This window comes from Arvicola amphibius, chromosome 6 (genome assembly GCF_903992535.2).
Source record: "Arvicola amphibius chromosome 6, mArvAmp1.2, whole genome shotgun sequence".
Classification (NCBI taxonomy): Eukaryota; Metazoa; Chordata; class Mammalia; order Rodentia; family Cricetidae; genus Arvicola; species Arvicola amphibius.
In genome coordinates, this window is record NC_052052.2 from 5,331,954 (window position 1) to 5,338,573 (window position 6,620).

Sequence of the window (6,620 nt, forward strand, 5' to 3'; positions counted from 1 at the left end):
CGGTCTCAGCCACAAAGCCATCTCTCCAGCCACTTGGATGGTGTTTTTAGTGGAAATAGTTCTGAATTTATTATCATCATCATCATCATCGCTATTATTATTTGTATGGTGTTTTTGACTGCTCGTGTGTGTGTGTGTGTGTGTGTGTGTGTGTGTGTGTGTGTGTGTGTGTAGAGACAGAGAATAACTGTCTTCATGCAGTTCCCAGGGAGGCCAGAAGATGGCATCAGATCCCCTGGAACTAGAACTAAGAGACAGTTATGAGCCATCATATAGATGCCTGGACTTGGGTCCTGAGCAAGAGCAGAAAGTGCTCTTAACGGCTGAGCTGTCTCTCCAATCTCTACTGCAAACTTTTATTATGTTGGGCTTCTAAAAATCTTTTTGTTAGGCGAGAGTGTGAATGCAGTCCCCCACTACCACAGACTGTGCAGTTAAGTTTCCCACATGTGGGGAAATCACAGGGGTCAGCACATCAAAGGGCAAATGACGAGCTTCATTCTGGGAAACCACCTTGTGATCATGGTGTCCCCTGCCAGGCAAGTGTTCTGCTGGGTTTTGGTTTTATTTTATTTTTGTTTTTGGTTTTTGTTTTTCAAGACAGAGTTTCTCTGTGTAGCTTTGGAGCCTGTCCTGGAACTAGCTGTTTTAGATCAGGCTGGCCTCGACCTCACAGAGATCCACCCGCCTCTACCTTCCGAAGGCATGTGCCACCAATGCCTGGCTTGTGCTATCTTTTAACAACTGTGTCTAACTTGCACAGTAAAGGACACATGCGGGTGGTTTGTTTTCATCTCTTTTAATTTCAGAGTAATTCTGATTACCGCTGCTTATCGCTGATTCTTAAACGTGTCTGTCATGCAGCATTATTAAAGCACAGAAAAAAGAGTTTGGAGAAAAATCTACCGGGCTGAGAGTGCTGCTCAACAGCCTGGTGCAGAGCTCAAACTCTACTCTAGATGTCGCTGTGGAGGCGTTTTCCCGATGCGTGTTGCGGAACTGGGGAGCTCACCGGGCCCCACGTCTCCCTGAGAACCTAAATGCAGTTAGTGGTCGCTGGGGGCAGGAGAGCCCTTTTCCTCTGTGGTGTAGCTGCGCCTTTAAACCTAATGGAGCCCGTTGAGTCATGCGTGGTGCATACGTAAGGACACAAAAGAAAGTAGGGGGCTAGTTGGGACAGGAAGGGGATTCAAGGGAGGGGGAGGAGGAAAGGGATATATGAACTTGTCAGGAAAACATTACATACATACAGATGGTATAATGAGCCCATTATTAGGAATAATCAATATATCCTAATAAAACATGAAAATAAAGTCGTAGGGGGAGTAAAGCAGTCGACCAAAGGTCTCAAGAGAGTCTCCGGGGAGGGGGGACTTCTACCAGCCATCCCGCAGACCGGAAGCTGGGACACAAGCTCTTCCCAGGGACACCCATCTTTCTCCTGTTTTTGAGGACAGGAAGCACATATATTGCGGGGTGTAGTCCTCTAGCCCCTCCAAGAGGCCGGCAATCATCTTTGAAGTGAGCTCCATTTCAGGAGCTTCATGATGTGAGGGGAGGGTGGCATCCTTGTCTGGCCTACTGGAACACAGGGTGGCCAGTCAGCCCTGACGTCAGAGTTCAGTTCTTATCAAGATAGCCTGAAGTTCTGCCAGGTAGATTTCCCGTGAGTTGTGATAAGACCTCTATTTAGCCAGCGGGAGCTGCCTCAGCTCTGGTGCAATTCAGAGAAGCAAATCTGGCACCTGGGTCTTAATCTGCTGGGGAACTTCCTGTTTTCTTAAATTTCGAAGAAGCACATCACAGGTTGAATTAGTCACACAGAGATAGGAGGCAGCCATACCAACTTTCTGAACAGTCCCCAATTATCTATCTGCCTGAAGCTGGTACCTGCCCCTTCCTCAGACTCAGGGCTTGGTGGCAAGTGTCCACTTGATGACATTTCACCAGCAGTAGGATTTCCTCTGTGGCTTGCCTTACCACTCCCACGAAGGAGTTAAGTGAACATAGAAACTCTTCAAATTTCCCCACCTTAAACACAGCCTGGACAGAAATACTAAAGTGATATCAACACCAGGAAGCAAACGCAACGCCAAGCCAATATCAACCCTGGCTCCAATGCTCATGCCAAACCACACCAACACCCTAAACCGACCCACTACCTACATAGCGACCCTAGATCAATATCAATGCCAGTACCAAAAAAGGCCATAGCTTAGTAGGCTGATTGCCTACATACACGATGCCCCAGGTTCCATCCTCAGCTCTGCTAAGTAGCACACACCCAGAACCCCAGCACGTTTGAGGAGAGGGAGAAGGATCAGTAGTTTGTCATCCTCAGGTACAGTGAGAGTTCAAACCCGGCCTGCGCCACGTGAGACCCTGTCTGAAACAAAAGGCAGGGAAGCTGGAGAGGTGGTTCTGTGGTTAAGGACACTGGCCGCTCTTCCAGAGGGCAGAAGTTTGGTTCCCAGCACCCACATAAGACTGGGTGGCTCATATGCACCTGTAACTCCCTCTCCAGGGACCTGACACCCTCTTCTGGCCTCCTCAGACCCTGCACACACACACACACACACACACACACACACACACACACACACACACACACACAGAGTTAAAAAGTTTAGGGGGAATAACTTATTTAAAAAAAAAAAAAAAAGAGGCAGTACCCTTGGCAGAATCGAGCTGGTGTAGCTCGTCCAAGCAACCATCAGCCTGTCCATCCTCAAGAGAGAAGCAGTCACTTTATTTAAAATGACTTGTATAAATTAGACTAAAAACATTATAGCCGAGATACTTTCAAATTCTAGACGTTAAGCCTCTTAACTGTCCTCCAATCTGAGTGATCTGTGTGGACCATGTGGAGCAGTTCAAGTCTCAGGCTGGCTCTGTCTTTTTCTTCATCCATAGCCTTGTCGGAGGATTTCCCAGAATGCTCCAGGAGGAGACAAATCTTTAGAAAAAACACATCTAACACCTTAATCAACTGCTTCACTTGGTCAATACAATTCAAACCCCCTGGGTCCTCGCAGCCACATGCCTTTCTTTGTTCAGACATTCCAGAATATAAGAGATGGCAGCGGGCAGTCTTCCAAAAATAACTCAGAGCTTAATTCAGGAGCTGCACCTCCTTCCCCCTGTAGTGTGTCTTACAGTGCCATTGAGGCTGACCGGTGACGCACACGAACAATCCCAGCACACAGGAGGCTAAAACGGAGGATCTGTCATATTGATATAAACAAGAACAGCAGCGATCAGCTGGGAAAGAAGCTGATGTGTGATTCTTAATTCCCTTCAGGAGTGAGGTTTGTTGTGGTCAAAGGGGCTCAGACCAAGATGGGGGCTCAAGCTGGAAAAGAGCACCAGAGAGAAACAACACTGTGTGTGGAGAACCAGCACGGCGGGTCTAGAGAGGAGAGGAGAGTCATTTAAAGTGGGAAGATGGTCAGCTGTCAAGAACACTTGTTGCTTCTACAGAGGACCTGGGTTCAGTTCCCAGCAACCATGATTGCTCACAACCATCCATAACTCTAGTTTCAGGGGGCTCTCATACCCTCTCTGGCCCTTGCAGGCACTAGGCATACACATGGTGGGCATACACACAATGTACGCAGACAAATACACACATGGTGGTGGGACACAGAGAGTCACTCGAGAATGTAATTTTAGGCTTTCTGGCAGCAGAGAGGAACATTTCTGTGACCTGAACCTCAAACCTCCTTTCAGAAGCATATTTACTGATTGATACACAAGAGGTTGTGTTTGGGGTACAGCAGGTTCCTCGTACCAAAACCCCTTTGATCTCTCCTCTGCGTTCTCTGAAAAAAACCATCACAGCCTGCAGCCATTTGTGGCACCCGTTAAGACAAGATGCTCCAAGTGACCAAAGGCTTGCAGCAAGACAGCTGCCTGATTCAGGCTGTGGGATCTGACCCACATTCTAGAGTCTCCAGTTCTAGAGGGCCAGCCTGAGCTGCATGTCAAGACCCATCTGAAAGGCAAAAATAAGGAAAACAAAAGGAAAGTCTCCTCTACCTAGCAGCAGCTTTAAACGGGTTGGAACATAAGGGATCTTCATGTCTATGTCCCCTCTGCTCCTCACACAAAGGGCTTTAGGGTAATGAGGTGGGTAAAGTGAGGGCTGGGAGAGGTGCCCAGGAGGGAAAAATGGGTCCTCTACCAGGGCAGTCCCAGGGAGCCACCTTGCACGCACTGGAAAAGAGCTAGGCTTTGTCAAGCTGGCAGGGGTGTCGCCTTAGTCTGTTTGGACAATTACTGTGGTGCCCACTAGGGTTTTGCCAACTTGACATAGGCTGTCGCCATCTGGGAAGAAGACCTCAATTGAGAAAATGCCTACATCAGGTTAGCCTGTGGGTAGGTCTGTGGGGTGTTTTATTGACTGATGATTGATGGGGGAGGGGAGGCGGTGCCTCCTGGGTTATATAAGAAAGCAGGCTAACTGAGCCATGGGGAGCAAACCAGTCAGCAGCAGCCCTTTGTGGCTCTTGCCTCTGCTCCTGCTTGAGTTCCCCCTGCCTGGGCTTGATGGTGGACCATACCCTGTAAGTCAACTGCCTGGGCTTGATGGTGGACCATACCCTGTAAGTCAACTGCCTGGGCTTGATGGTGGACCATACCCTCTAAGTCAAACCTCAACTTCTCCTAAGAGGTCTTTGGTTGATGTGGGATTCCCCTTTGTATGCCGTGATTACCATTAATGAATAAAGAAAACTGGCTTGAGCCTATAGCAGGGCAGACCAGAGATAGGCAGGGAAAACTAAACTGAATGCTGGGAGAAAGAAGGCAGAGTCAGTGAGAAGTCATGTAGCCCCTCTGGAGACAGATGCTGGGGATGAAACTTTACCCAGTAAGCCACAGCCATGTGGCAACACACAGGTTAATGGAGATGGGTTAAATTAAGATGTAAGAGTTAGCCAGAAATACGCTTAAGCTATTAGCCAGACAGTATTGCAAATAGTATAGTTTCTGTGTGGTTATTTCGGGTCTGAGCAGCCGGGAACAAACTATTGGCCTCCTACAACATTTGGTGTTACCACAGCAACAGGAACCAAATGAAGACAACTGATACCAGGTTGCAGGGTATCGTGGCGACAAACCTGACAACATTGTCTTGGGGAGGATTTTGGAAGTGTATAGAGCTATGGGTTGAAAAAGCCATTGAGCGCTCAGCACTGTTTTGTGGGATCTTGGAAGGTAAGAGGATTGAGAGAAATGAGCAAAGGCGGCCTAGCTTGTGAGGTTTCAGAGGCAAGCAAAGGTTCTACCAGGGCCATTTGTGTGCTCAATTGGAATTAAGAATCTGTGGTTTCTGGTCCGCTGCAACCGGGGCATCAGCTGGGATTAATAAGAGGCCAGCATCGCTGAGGTGACCTCTCCGGGGAAGTTTCCTCAGGGCCAGCACACAGGAGCTGTGCCTCAGAGAGTGCCGAGGCTGCACCTCAACCTAGAAGCGAACTTGGTTACGTGCAAGGGTGTCCTGTGGGCACGAGACTTGGTGGCACGAAGGGGTCAGGGAGAGTAGCTGAGGTTCGAACCTGTGCAGCCAGGAGCAGGAATTGGTGAGGATGGAGACCGCGGGTCTGAAGTGGTCAAGGAGAGAGGCTGAGGCATCCGGGGGTAGGGTCCGTCCTTGAAGATGTCAGGAAAGGCCACTGGTGAAGTACAACCTCAGATGTGGTGGATATTCCATCTTACTGGAGATCCGGGGACTGTGGGACAACCACCAAGGACAGTGGGGGAAAGTAGCAGGTGTGGCATGAGCCAGCAGGAGCCTCTAAAAGTATGGTAGGAGCTCATTTCGGGTTCATAGACGGACGCTTGTAGCTCTGTCCATTCAGACTTTTGCAGCGGTGCTGATTCCACACCTGAAGGCTTCGCCCTCAAGACCTGCTGGCCTTCTAATACCGCCAACTTGGGATTAGATTGCAGTTTATGACCACAGAGGTGTTTTCAACAGAGGTGCAGCCTGCGGGGACACGAGATAGTTGCATTGCTGGATGTTGGCTTTTTGCTTTGCTATAATTGTGTCCTGCCTTTTTGGAGTAATGAAGCACATAACTTATTTTTTATTTTACGGGAGCCCACAGTTAGGAGACTCTGGACTTTTAAAAGAGATGCTGGGTATTTTAAAGACTGAACTTTAAAACTGAGCGTATTAAAGATCGTGGGACTTCTCAGCATTGTATCGTGTTTTATGTTGTGTTGGTAACGAGGTGTTAGGGGTAGAACAGAGCCAGCTGGCCTCAAACAGAAGCAGATCTGCCTGCTTTTCTGTCTTCTGAGTGCTGGTACTAAAGTCCTGCGCCGCCAGTGATCAGGTTATAGATTGATAGCAGTGTGTTTAATGTGTCACATAAAGGGGTCAGTTGTACCAGTTAGTTTTTAATACAAGATAGGGTCATCTGGGAAGAGGGAACTGCAACTGAGAAAATGCCTCCATCCCACTACAAGCAAGTCTGTGGAATATTCTCTTGATGGATGATGGGTGTGGGTGGTGCCATCCCTAGGCGGTTGATCCTGAGCTGTGTGAGAAAGCAGACTGAGCAAGCCATGGGAAGCAAACCGGTAGGTGACGGCCAGCTTGAATCTTACGCCAG

At 48.6% G+C, this 6,620-nt stretch overlaps 1 non-coding gene across 1 annotated transcript; it reads right to left on the reverse strand.

The window, feature by feature from the left end:
- Positions 1 to 388: 388 nt before the first annotated feature.
- On the reverse strand, positions 389 to 547 carry LOC119818126. Its single transcript, XR_005286035.1, has one exon. It is a non-coding gene; the product is annotated as a U1 spliceosomal RNA (small nuclear RNA).
- Between the last annotated feature and the right edge of the window lie 6,073 nt (positions 548 to 6,620).